Source organism: Haemaphysalis longicornis, unplaced genomic scaffold (assembly GCF_048455015.1).
Source record: "Haemaphysalis longicornis isolate Haplotype H1 unplaced genomic scaffold, Haemaphysalis longicornis Haplotype H1 scaffold_1, whole genome shotgun sequence".
Taxonomy (NCBI): domain Eukaryota; kingdom Metazoa; phylum Arthropoda; class Arachnida; order Ixodida; family Ixodidae; genus Haemaphysalis; species Haemaphysalis longicornis.
Window position 1 is genome coordinate 279345908 of NW_027526203.1, and position 13622 is coordinate 279359529.

General features: G+C 47.9%; 1 protein-coding gene across 2 annotated transcripts in view; it reads left to right on the forward strand.

Annotated features, from left to right (window-relative positions):
* The first annotated feature begins 10508 nt into the window (after positions 1–10508).
* Positions 10509–13622, forward strand: part of Sec24ab (Protein transport protein Sec24AB) — a 61069-nt gene continuing 57955 nt past the window's right edge. For both annotated transcript variants that reach the window (XM_077678636.1, XM_077678640.1), the window contains exon 1: positions 10509–10666. The gene's annotated coding sequence lies outside the window, so the exon portion shown is untranslated. The remainder of the gene's footprint in view (positions 10667–13622) is intronic.

Genomic DNA, 13622 nt, shown 5'->3' on the forward strand with positions numbered 1-13622 from the left:
GAGCTATATACAGGAACTCTAGATAGCGACTCCCAATGAAAGCGCGCCAAGGAAAAATGAAAAATTCTTGTTTATTTAAGACGATATATTTTCTTGGAATATTTGAACGCAGAAATGTTGGTCTGTCTGTGTGTCTGTCTGTCCCTCGATTCATCCGCCCGGCCAAAGTTAATGCAGATGTTGAATGATAAGCCTATATACCCACAGCTATTTGTAAAGAACCAAGTCCGGTGGCAATGTTCATACTTGTCAACATTGCTGAGCCAAAACAAAAGATTACGCATATCTGAGGCAAAACATCAATACATATATGACATTTGCAGTGTTTTCTTATCAAGAATGCAAGGTTGCTTAAAAAATACGCCCAAAAATACAAAAACGGCCATCCGCAGTGCCCCTGGCGGCATTGTAAGAATTCAAACGGCAACAGTAACGAAGGGTTCCAATAACTGGCGCGCGGAATGCGAGTGGAGTAAAAGCATGGAGTTTTGTAAACGTTGGTTCTTTTACGATCCCTAGAGCGTATCCGTCTTACCGCGGCGCTAGCATAGACGCTCCAAGCGTGGACCAGTGGAACGCGGTAAATTTAAAATGATTTAAGCAAACCTCTAGCGTGTTTATCTTGGGAGGAGCGAGACGGGAGAGGAACAGCATGAGACGTGACCGAAAATGAGAAGGGAGGCATTTGTATACATTGCAGGGGCGTCATACGACTATCGTCTTTCAACGACATTTGCAACGAAGTGAGCAGATGCGCGGCCAATTGTTTTTTATTGCGCAAGTACGCCCTTCGGCATAAACTAAATGAAGTCAAGCAGTCCCGTCTTCACAATGAAGTTCAGAGGCGGTCGGTATTGGGGACCGTGCGTCCAGGAGCGAAGGTCAGGTGGTCGCCCAGGGTGCACATACGAGGGCCCTCATGTGGCGACCTCGTGCGGACTCTAGACCCGGACATGTCCGAGGTGGTCCAGAGTCGCTTCAGTGGCAGGGGCCGTACGGAAAGGATATATGTTCCCGGGGAAACTTGCATCCCCCATGAGGTCTTAACAACCAGTGTCCAAGCTGCGTCCACTCGGATATTACACGCGGATTCTCCGAAGCACCACCTCCTCGCGGCGGGTTAATCCGCCAGGAAAGTCCGACCCACGCGGAGGTAGTAGGGCGTGCGTAGAGCGCCGGCAAGACTCCTTGTGAATGAAGAGGGCGTCACTCCTAGATAACTGTAGCAATGGCGGCCTAGTCACCCTCTGGGGATGGCCGGCCACGTCAGCGTTGGTGTGGGCAGGTGTCGAACGTCGATTCCATAGAACTCGCACAGGGCATAGAAATGAATTCACAATGCGATGCACATCGCAGGTCAAGTCGAGAGACTTGACCTGCGATAGCACATCCCGGATGGCCACAAGTTCTGCCATGATTGAGGGAACAGGTGCCTCGGTGAGGTATAAGCACGTCTGCTGCACTTCTGCATGATTGGGGCCCGCCAGGCTGGTGTGTAGGAGCTTTGGGCCATTCCTGCATCGGCGTACACTTGCATTGCATCGGTTGTGCCATCCGACTCCGAGGGCAGAGGGTTGTGCTGCAGTACCTGGGGATGAAAGCGGCGTATCCGGGTAAGTGGCCGGTTGTCTGTGGATTATGTACCAAGGGGTTAGGTCAGGCGATTTTTGTGATAAAATTGGTGACCTAGAATCGAAGTAGTGGGCCAGTATGCTGCAGCAGCGGGGAACTGTGTGAATTTTTAGGCAACGGACACCCCGCCGCTGTTCAACAAGCTCGTGTAGGGTGTTCAACTGTGCCTCCACTTGTAGGGTTGGAATAGGGGACATGCGAGGCAGGCCAGTTATAACCCGCATAGCCTCTCTGTTTCCAGTTTCCAGTAGGTCCCAGTTCCTTCGAGTGAGATGCTGAAACTGAGCTTGGTATATCAGCCGGGGTTGCAATACAAATCAAACTAGGATGCGTGCCATGCGACTACACGCACCGCAGGTCTTCTGGGCATTAGCGCACCCAGGATTTTTGTCTGGGGGGGGGGGGGGTTGAAATTTTGACAACAAATATAAAATATAAATATATATATATATATATATATGTAAAAATATAAAAGAACAAATATAAAGACAAGTGTAAGTAATACAAATAAATAAATATAAATAACCATAAAGAATAAAAAAAATATATATAAAACTATACAGAGTAGCTGAGTTTTTATTATTTTTTACGCGAAAAAATTAAGCAATAAAATATACAGTTCGCCTGCAGGAGGAATATAATAATGAGTGCACCTTCACATAAAAAAAAGAAGATACGTGAACAATGCAATTGCAATGATTTCCTGGTGCAGGGCCCCCTTTCAGCCGGCGGAGTGGCGTTATAGTTACTTCAAGTGGACGCGTGGAAGAAAAGCAAATTCTGGCCCCACTGTCTGCAGTCAATCCGGGAGACGCTTATGAACACCAATCAGCCATGTTCCCGCCAAAGAGAAAAGGACCAGTGATACGCAGACACAAAGTTTGCACTGGAGAACGAGCAAAGAATGTAGTTCAGACAGAACACACCAAAGTAAACAGTGGAGAAGACAGCAAGGTCGTCTTTACTACACCGAGTGTCCGGAGCTCGAAACCGGCCAGTGCCGACGCCACGGGGGGTGTGGAACGCCGCTGCCGCGCTGTAACCCAAGCTGGGCCGATGGCTTCCCGTAACAGCCGCTTCTTCCGGTCGGTCGGCGCGCAAAGACACACTCCGCGTGCATTTCTTAGAGAAAACCTGGGCCTTGGCGGCCGAAGAAGGAGTTGAAAGAAGAAAAAAAGCAAATTGAACGGGGGCTTCGCGACAAGAGCAAGTGTACTAAATGGAACATAGCTGATGGTGAAGGTGTGGACCAACGACGGGAGGCAGCGTTTCTGAAGTGAGACCCCGGCGCCGGCAGCTGCTCCCCGTGAACCCGGTGGTCAGGGCTTTGATTTGTTTCGACCGGGTCATTGAAAAGAAAAGCGCATTCTGGACACATTTTCCGCAGTCAATCAACCATGGTCCTGCCAACAACAAAGGAACCCAGCACTAACAGACACAAAGTTTGAACCCGAAAACGCGCGCTCCAGCAAAAGAATTATTGAGACAAAACAGGGAAGTAAAGAGTGGAAAGAACAGGAACGGCCGTTGGAAGTAGAGAGAGGGCTCGGAGCCCGGAGTGAACACCACAGGGATTGCGGAATCTTCTACAACGCGGATACCCGATCCTCAGCGACACTCGGCCAGGACGATCTCCTCACCCCGTAATAGCCGCGTCTTCTGGTCGGTCGGCGCGCAAACACAGGCTACATGCGTTTCTTGGTAAAACGGGGGCCTTGACGCCCCAAGCAGTTCTAAACAACAGGGAAAGACACCAAGCGCAACGAGGGCTTCGAAACAACTATTCGCTGCTATACCAGATACTAAAAAAAGGCTGTTCACCTGTCTACCAACTGCAAAATACGGTTTACACGGCGAAGCCAGTTTCGAGGAACAAAGACAGGGCCCAAACTTAAAATACGTCTGAATGTTAAAGTTTACACAAATTCGATCTGTCTGCAAGTGAACGAAATTTTGCACTGAATAGTCACATTAACACATATTTCTGAAAGGCTATTCAACACAACATAATTGTTATCCGTGATCAGTGGTTTTCGTAACTGCGCACGAAGCGTTGCTGTCTTCCTCGCTATAATGTTACAAACTCAGGCGATATATATAAAGGAAAACCGAACCTTTTTTTTTATTCAACGGGAGAGGGAGGGCTCGCACAGTGCTTAGTGTTGGAGGAAAAACAGTTGTTTAAGCTTTCAAATGAAATAAAATAACTTCGATCTGATCTTGTTAGATTAGATTTGAGGCCAGAAGGCAAGCTCGACAATACTGAGTCCCAACCTATGGGAAATTTCAGCGTCCTTTTTTTCTAGAAGACGACGAATGATTCAAATCTCGTGATGGAAGTTGCGCACAGAAGTTCAGAAAGGGGTATAATATGGCCCTACGAAAACTGTGCTACTATTTGCGGTTTAGTGTAGGCTATGAGGCATGCCGTACGGGGGAGGGGGGGCTACGGAATCATTTAAAACCACCAGGAATTCTTAAGCTTTCACAAATTGCCTGCCCACGGACACTTTTTGTATCACTAAAATTTTTTCACATTCTTTTTCTAAAATTATTTCAAGTTATGCGCAAGTTGGTCCGCACAGTCTTAAAAGCACAATCCTAAAATCTCGGGCTCTAGTTTCCTTTTATTTTTAATGCCGGTCATACAAGATTCTTCGAGATTTAACTGTGAATGTCCAAGAATAACAGCTTCCGAGACTACACACTTCGCTCGGTGAACTTCGGTTTCGGTTCAGTGGGAGAGGCGTGCGGAGGAGGTTTGGGTCGACAGACATCTGGGGGGTCCCGTGGGTGTGCCACTGCTTCTGGGAGATCCTTCGAAAGAGGTTCATCGTCTTGGCAGCTCACTGCGCTCAAAACAGATCCATGAAGCTGCGCACCCTGCAGACGCGTCCAGCTCAACTCCCACAGAGTCTCCCAGCACTCACATTGACGACGCGGGATTGAGCGCATGGCCGTTTAAGGTCAAGCTGAGGGGCATCTCCTAAACGCGGCGTCGGCCCCATCTATTTTTGATCGACATGAAGGTCGTCTTTGCAGCCGATAGTGTCAAGCCGATTGTGGCACACCCAAGGGCGTCCGCACAACTTTTTGCAAGGGGGGGCATCTCCATTAGCCGGTAGCCGGGGGGGGGGGGGGGGGGGCGGAGGGGGTACGGTTGGATAGCATAAAAAAAGGCGCTATTTGTGGTTACAAAAATTACAAACAGCTAGTTAGAACCAGACTTGGAGAATATACATTGGATTTTATTACCGAACAAAGAAATAAAGTTAATAAAAATTCGAAACGCTACTGTCACTTTGTAAAGAGTGGTCAGTCTCGCTGCGTGAGGGTTATCGACTCACGCTAAATGATCGCGACGTATCTCCAAAAATAAGAATAAACATTGACGTTGCACCTATACCCCGCAAGATGGACCCTACTCACCACGCAGGGAGAAGAGAATCAAGAGCGCGCACTCTCGACAAACGACACAGGGACCGAGACCGCACGGTTTACACCGACGCCGCCGACTACGCCAGAAGGGGAGCCATGACCGCCGTGGTTACTTCAACAGAGAACCACCTCACCAGCATCACCTTGCCCTTCACAACCACTACCCAGGCAGAGGAAGCGGCCATTGCTCTGGCCATCTCCCAGACAAATGCGGATACCGTTATTACGGACTCCCAACAGGCTTGCCGAAACTTCCTTCGTGGTCGAATTTCCAAGACGGCTCTGGACATCCTGCTGCAAAAGCCACCCGAAAGAAAAGTGAAGATTGTTTGGACGCCAGCCCACTCAACCTTCCAGGGCAACACGACCGCCCACGACATCGCCCGAGACCTATCCCGCCAGGCGACACGAGGGTGTAGGTTAGAGACTGCGTGTCCTTTAGTTACGTATCAAGAAATAACGGGGAACTATAAGTGCCAAAGAATGATCTATCCCGCCGGTCATGAATCTCTAACTAAAGAGCAGGAGCACTGCCTCCGGCTCCTCCAAACAAATACGTTTCCTCATCCTTCAAAACTTCACTTGCTCCATCCCACTCAGTACTTCCAGCTGTGCAAATTTTGCGCTTCCCCGGGCACCCTGTACCATATGGTATGGGAGTGTTCGGCAAACCCCGAAATTCCAAGAATCGTGCACCCTTCCCGTGAGCAGTGGGAGAAGGAGCTGTCCAGCTCCGGTCTCTATTCCCAGCTTAGGCTGGTGGAAAGGGCCGTATCGGCAGGGGTCTCCAATGGAGTCCTGGACTGAGGGCCCCACACCACATTACGATGCTCCCAATAAAGTTTATCCTCCTCCTCGCCAGCACACAGAACCATACGTTCACATACATACAACTGCACTCCGTCGATGTTCCTTGAGTAGCAGCTGCAGACGCCTCGAGTTTTTCTGGGCAAATTGCGAGATGACATGTGTGATAAAGTCTGTTGAAATGGGTCACACAATAAAGATACTACTGGCCTCCCTGTCTTCCAATGCACTACATGCGTACAAGCGTTTTGTGGGGCTGATTTATACGTTTTGTTTCGGGGCTTGTGTGGGGCCGACATTTCGCAATTTCGAAGGAAAGGGTGTACAAGGTGATGGGACTTAGTGTAGCGATGAAGATTTTAAGCTAGATATAGCCGCAAATTTGTCCGAAAACTGATGTTCTTGCGGTAAGACTGCATAAATCTACAGCTAAGAAAAAAAAAAAAAACATCAAGCGCCTTTCAGAATTGTTCGCTATCTTAAATAGCCAGCCCAGGCAGTCTGTTTCACTTCTGTCACATGACCGGCAATGTCAGTCAGTGGGGCTCTTCGATTTACAGTTTCGGACTCACTGCGGAGAGTCCGCGGGTAGTCCAAAGATTCCCCGAAGCCATAGGTATACATGGGAAAATCTAATGCCGGACTGCTTCTCGGGGAGTCCGTGGCGAGTCCGAGACTGTAAATCGAAGAGCCCCACTGTCTAAAGTGCAATGTTGACCAGAGTCCTGAAGGGCGTTCCATACGGATACGCAGGACCTGAGTGTGGTAATCATTTGAGTAGCATGGATTGTCGGGATAGTTGTTACACGTGCATAATTTAAAAAACTGCGCTAAAGGGCGGGACAAAGGAGAGAACGTCGGCGTCATTCTCTCCACTCTTCCGCCCTTCAGGGCAAAGTTATTTTAATTATAGGCCAACCAAACTGTGCAGCTTTTTCGTAGTGCATAAAAATATCCGAATCTCCAAGGGGGGGGGGGGGGGGGGGCAGTTGCCCCCCCTTGCCCCCCCTTCCGGACGCCCATGGGCACACCAATGCTCCGTTTTGTCTACGACCGCCTGGAGGCCTTCCTGCTGTCATGTCGTCGGCATATATGAGAAAGAAAGGGTCCGCATTTAACAATGCTGATGCCAGCGCAGAGCCCTGAGGTACTCCCAGCTCAGAGGTAAATGCCCTGCCCGTTTCATGCCGATTCGTATAGAAAATGATCGACAGTTGAGGAAAGAGCGCATCAAACTGCAGACCATGCTTGGGACTTTCAGCTGACGTAGGATGGTAAGGATCGCTGAGTGACTGACATGGTCATAAGCCTTTAGGACATCCATGGTTCGGAGCGTTCGTATGCTACTAGGTCTGCAACACAAAAGAATCATGTTAGAAAAATGTTCCAGGCCATCTTTTGTACCAATGTGTGGGCGGAAACCCATCTGAGCCGGATGATACCACAGGAGCACTCAAGTCACCAGGACAGACTAGTAGCGAGCATACGTTCCAGGGACTTGCAGATTGCGCATGTCGACGTCACGGCAGTCGGCCTAGGGTTACTCATGCGGTCCACTGGCTTGCCTGATTTTGGTATTGACACTACATCTGCATGTTTCCAGTAAGCTGACAGCTCCCCTGAGGCCGAGATTGCGTTGAGTGAGTCAATCATCCACTGAAGAGCGTTCTAGAACAGATACCATCTGGTCCATGAGTTGTTCGCAACTTTGCCTGGTCGATGGCGGCCACAAATTCCGCCATTGTAAAGGGCCCTTGTATGTCATCAATGTCCAACTGAGCTGGGGACGCACCTGCTTCAGGAGGGAGATATGGTCGGGCAATGAATGGTGGTAGGGCCTGGTCGAACGCTGGGAAGAATGTTTTGGCTAGCTCTGGTGCAAATTGTTTTGCGGTTTTCCCGGAGGCAAGACACGCATTACTGGCAGAGTCCGGTGGTCGGACACAAGTTTCCATGCTGTGGAATGAGCGCCAGCCTGGAAGATGTTGACGGTAAATGTTACATTCATGCTTAATTATTCATAATTCATAATTAATTCATTAATTCATAATTAATTATTAGCTTAAATTAAGCCAGGCATTCCGTGATCTATTTACTTCAGTGAATGGGTTTAACGATTTCTAACTTCAGCAGTTTAAAATGCGAGTTGTCCTTCAGTGTTCATAAGCTGCTATTTCGACAGTCCCTCGTAAATTCCCAGGCATAATGTTTGGGACGCTACCTAAAAATGTACCTGTATATCTTGTTTTCTTACTTACATAATTGTATGAAAAGAAGACCGTAGAAAAGCGCACTTCTTTCTTCAAAAAGTTACCATTAAAGAAATTGACAGCTGGGCTTCGGAACGAGTCTTTTCAGCGTAGTCAAAAAAATTACACCATCTTCCCGTAGGAGAACCCTGAGTAGCATGCAAAGCAGCCATGGGGTCGATTCAAGTGCCCATTAGTTTTCTGTTCGTCGTTTCCGTTAGGTTGGGGTACGTAGCTACCGTTATATTTACAGTTTGGTTTCCATGGTAACTACCACACTTTTCACTTACCGGAACTACGAAATGGGAAATTGCGTTGAGCCCATGGCTGTTTCGCATACTACTCAGGGTTCCCCTACGGGAAGATGGTGTAATTTTATTAGATGCGACGGGGCTATGTCCCTCCCTTGTCGTTGTTGCGCCGTCCACACCCCCACTGCGCATGCTCGGCTTGCTGAACGCCCGGTTACCGGTGTCTTCCTGGGCCGAGATGAGCCGAGCATGCGCAGTGGGGGTGTGGACGGCGCCACAACAAGGGAGGGACTAGCGTCACTAAATAAGCTACGCTTAGCCTTTATTTAGTGACGCTAGGAGGGACATAGCCCCGACCATGAGATGCTGGAGCGACAGTGTTGCCGGTGTCTTCCTGGGCCGGCTTATGGATGGACGACGGACGACGGAGCCGAGAGCAAGAGACGCTTTGCATCTAAAAATATTTGTAAATGTATGCCGAAGGCAAAATGCAAGGCCGGAAAAATATCTGACCAAATCCCATAATGGCAATTAGCCGCTGGCAATTGTGGTTCGCAGCCTGGGTCGGGTCAGTTATTTGATCCAGTTCAGTGGCGTGTAACGCATTAAAGGGGAACTGGGGAATGATCTCGAGAGTCCCCAAACTGTGTATTTCTTCCACCTGGGGGTGACGCCACTATGCATTGTGAGGCAGCTCGACTGTCCGGTATCGACGAACGCGAGATGGCAGATATTCGTGCTGCGCGACGGGCCTCCGCTGACGTTCTTCGAGGTGGCTCAATTGTTATCAGCTGGGGCGGGATCAAGCCGCTTCTAAAAGGCTGCCGGACGAAGATGATACGTGAAAATCATCTTGCAGCCCTCAATGTATCCAGGGGAGGGTAGCGGCCTGTGTCGAGCTGCGGGGCCGAAACACTTTTATGGGGAAGAAACTTCAGAAGGATGGAAATAGCCGTCGAGCTGTGTTTCGGGACAGGTTATTTTTAATACATCAGAAAGTTGTTTATTTCTCGTGTGGGTGATACCAACCGCTCAGCACTGCCTGTCATTCTGCGTCAACCTTTTTTTCGAAGCACTCTCCTTTTGTCAATAAACGTTTTTCACTTCACTTCACTTCACTTATACATCCTAATGTCTGGGCAGCAAGAAGATGGCACCAACAATGACAGCGTAAAAGAAGGAACGAAATGGCTGTCTTTCCTAATTTTGTTGTTTCGAAATGTTTGCCATTTAGGCTTAGTTTAACGCTACCATCAAAGTCCCGGCGACATGTGTGATGTGTCTAGGGTTGTTTGAATGCTTACAAAAGGCGCATGAGGATGCTTGCTTTAGGGAAAGTAGTATTTGCTTTCATCCAAACCAACCTCCTTTGTGCAAAAAACGCGCTGCACGCAAAAACGATATTTATCGCTGCTTTAGCATTAATTTTTTTTTGTTGGGAGAGGGGGCAGAAATAATAGGATGTAGTTCCAGCAGTCAGCTCTAGAGTTTCCTTTTATTTGTAAAACGCATGCCACGTTTCATAAATTTAAAATATCAACGTTTTTTATTTCTGGAATCTCTAAAAGTAGAACATTTGGGAATTAAGGTAATGGCGATGATGATGCTTATTCTTCATCTGAAAAAGGGTGACTGGCCGGCTCTTCGATTTACAGTCTCGGACTCATCGCGGATAGTCCGCGGGTAGTTCAAGTATTACCTGAAGCCACAGGGATACATGGGAAAATCGAACGCCGGACTGCCTCTTGGGGAGTCCGCGGTGAGTCCGAGACTGTAATCGAAAATCCCCAGTGTCTTGCCAGGGCTGGGGAAGGCAGGTAAAGGTCCGTGGCTCGACAATCTCTTGCGGGTGCGCCTGGCCTGTGGGGGCGATGATAAAAAAAAACATTTTCGAAAAGATTCATTTTGTATAATTCCCCACCGTGGACTTGCTTGTTCTCAACCCTTTATTTTTCGCGCTCACAATCAGCGTTTTTGGCGCACCTATTCCCGCGTATTACTGACAATAACCTAAATAACAAAGGTAGCGCTTTTATTTTCGGTTTCGGTTCTACACTACTGCCTCTGCTGTCGTGCGGTGTGTTGCACCCGTTTCCCTTGCGTAATTTCCACTTCCTCCCAGTAGTGCATTGTGGGTCAAATGCCACGTTGTTTTGAGGGCGCATGCGTAGCGTGCCATTTCCGGCTATCAGAACATAACGTCAGCCTGCTGTTTCTTGGCCACGGGAAGTATGAGCGGGTTATAGAAGTTAAAGACGAAGCCGTCGAGCTGTGCTTTAACCATTACAAGTGAGTATTGGAATACGTCTCGTCTTTTCGAAACCTGCAAGCGTTATTGACAGACCGACCGTCTGTCTGCGTTCTTGGCTGGCTCCTGTGCACGACTTGCGATCGACGGGGCAGCTTTGCGGCGTGTTTTTTAAAAAAAGGCTTAATCGCGCCTTCGATGCGACAGTTGGCTGAAAAAAAGAACGCTTTCGTTGTTCTGAGCGCTTGTAAGCACACGTGCTTTTCATGTTTGAGCTCCGTACAGCGCTTGAAATGTGGGTTTTCGTGGCATTGACGCGTAAGCACTGCCGCATCATCAGTCGGCTACGCTGTGTCACCGCTTGTTTTTGTCGCGGTAATGCTGTTCCAAAAAGGCGGCACCGCGATTTTAGTACATTTCTGTAATGCAGGCACTTTTACGTAGGTTGAAAAAAATTCCGAGTTTAGCATGAGACCCTGCGTCGGCGCAGCAGGAAGGCGGAGTAGGAAAGCAAAAAACAAAAGTGGGTAATGTGTTATCGTAGCCTTGAATTTGATCATGACGATATGCTTGGTCAGTCAACCTTCCGGATAGCTTTGCCGTGGTGCTTTGCCCATGCCTGTGGCACGCGCATTGCACCACGTCTTTGCCGGCCCCCCACCCCCTCTGATGAGCAGTCAGTGACCTTGCGTGTGCGCTGTTCGATGTTAACGTGCGACGAACTCAGGTGCGTAACGTGTGCGCCCGTTGTATCGTAGCCCCAGCGAACAAGTAGCTGCAAGTGCTTGCGGGCCGGAGTTCTCTGCAGTACCCGTCCCCAGTTGTGATATGGCGCTCGAGGAAATGTTGGCAGCCGAGTATTTTTTTTTTCCCTTCTCTGCTGCGGTGCCGTTTACCCTTGTAACGGTGTGTCGTTGTCCTGTTCTGACATTTCGGGTTTAATAGTTCCGGAGCATTGACATTTGTAGCATGACTGTGGTCTTGTGTATTTCCTTTGGTGGACGACAAGCTAATAAATACTGGGGGCACAGTCCATAAACGCGCACATCCAGCAACCTACTTAGGTGCTTGGTTTGAGCTTGTTTCATACTACGCACGTCTAGTCCGTCGTTTCCCATTTAAAAAAAAAAACTTGGAAACATTGCTTTAAGAGGCGGGATCTTTTTCCAAAGCAAATTTGGGAATGTAATGGTAATCTTCCACATTTCTAAAGCTCTAGTAGTGCGCTTTGTGTGTGTCAACTGTGATTGAAGGCGCGTAATTGCTGCCATCATGTTTCAGTAGGTTTCAGCACACAGCCAGTCTAATCACTTGCAATCCATCCACCATTTCAGTTTTTCATTGGAACTCTTGTGTTTAGACAAAGTAACAGCCTTTCAGCTGCTGCATATAATTTTGAGGAGCTGTGCACATATTGTGGGTACAGGGAGTTGCACCATTCCTTATTTGCCTCTCTGGATTGCAACCTTCTTTTCGTAGAAGTGGCTGTGGGTGGTGAGAGGGGGAATGCAGAAACCAACTGGCAAAGTAATAGCAGTCATCCTTTATCTGCTGCTCATCATACTGTACTGTGCAGCCTTTGACAACTGCCAGCGTGTGGAGGTCATCCAAGTGTGTAGTTTGGCAGCAACAGTTGAGCGCTCAGATTAAGCAGAAATGCTTTCACAAGGGTCAACATTTACATCAACCCTAAATTTTTCATTTTTGCATGTTCCTGATTTTTATCTTTTGTCTGTTTAAAGAGCACTTTCAGTTATTTGCCGAGTATGTATAGTGAATGTCACCTTTGAGGCCCGAATGCCGAGGGTTTCAAGATCTAAAAATAACAAAAAAGGAATGCTGCCGTGTTGCATGCCACATTAAGAAAAAAGAAACTGGTACATGGAAAAACCTAGAAAATCTAAGCCTGAAGAGTGCAAGTTTACGTAGTATAATGAACTATGATACTTGCAATGCAATATCTGGAAATGTTGCGTAGTGTATCACTGCCACAATATATGTGGAAGAAGCTGTCCGTAGCTTTTTTCGCAACTGGTGCCCTACTTTTCCAGATTATTTATGTATAATATGAACTTGTACAGCTATACAGCAGCTTGCGTAATTGGTTCGATTTCACTGCAGAAGGAAAACCGTAATTTTGAAAAATGTTTGCTAAAACAAGCTAAAGGTATCAGCTAAGTTGTAGGGCCGGGTTCCTATCTAGCACATTAATAATCTTGTTTGATTGAATAAAGAACACGAGTGATTTGTGAGAATGGTACAATGCGACTGTTTATTAGTGGATTTTCTTGCATGAATGTCAACGTTCCAGTATGTCAATAGAGTCGCTTGTTCTCCTTAATGTGCACATTCTACTTGCCACTGCTGCAGGTGCAGTTTTAGAATATAAGCCGAGATATGTTTTAGGGCTGGGACGGGCTGTTTTGCATCTTGGTTATAGGGCTGGGCGTGTTAACACCCTAATCACGCAGATGGGGGGAAATGTGCTTGTCACATAATGCTTCGAGTGAATTTTTGTGGGGCAGTGCGGTAACTTTTATAAAATATGCATTGTTTGTGAATGTCACATGCACATCAGTGAATGGACCTTTTTCCAGTACCAGTCCTCCTAGCAGTCTCCATGGTGAACTAAGCAGTCAGGGCAGGAAAGGTCTCGCTGTCAAAAAACATGTGCACGAAATATCCTCGTCACCGCTCAATCCCTACCCTACCAACCCGTCACCCGTTTATTATTTCACATGAAAGCCATGGAAGCAGGTGCGCATTCCAGAGACTAATTTTCAGTGGGCGACGTGCCATTTTCTTTTCTTTTTTTTTTCATCTGTGATTTTCTAACTGGTAGCCATGCTCGCAGCATGGGCAGCCTTCCTTTTTCTTGTCAGCTGTGTGTGCCTTTCCTTCGTAAACCTTTTTTTGTGTGTGTAGCTTGAGTGTACTTGGCCATGGTGTGCACATACAAACTCACCGCGAGCTGTCCAAAAGGCGGTGATAAAAAGG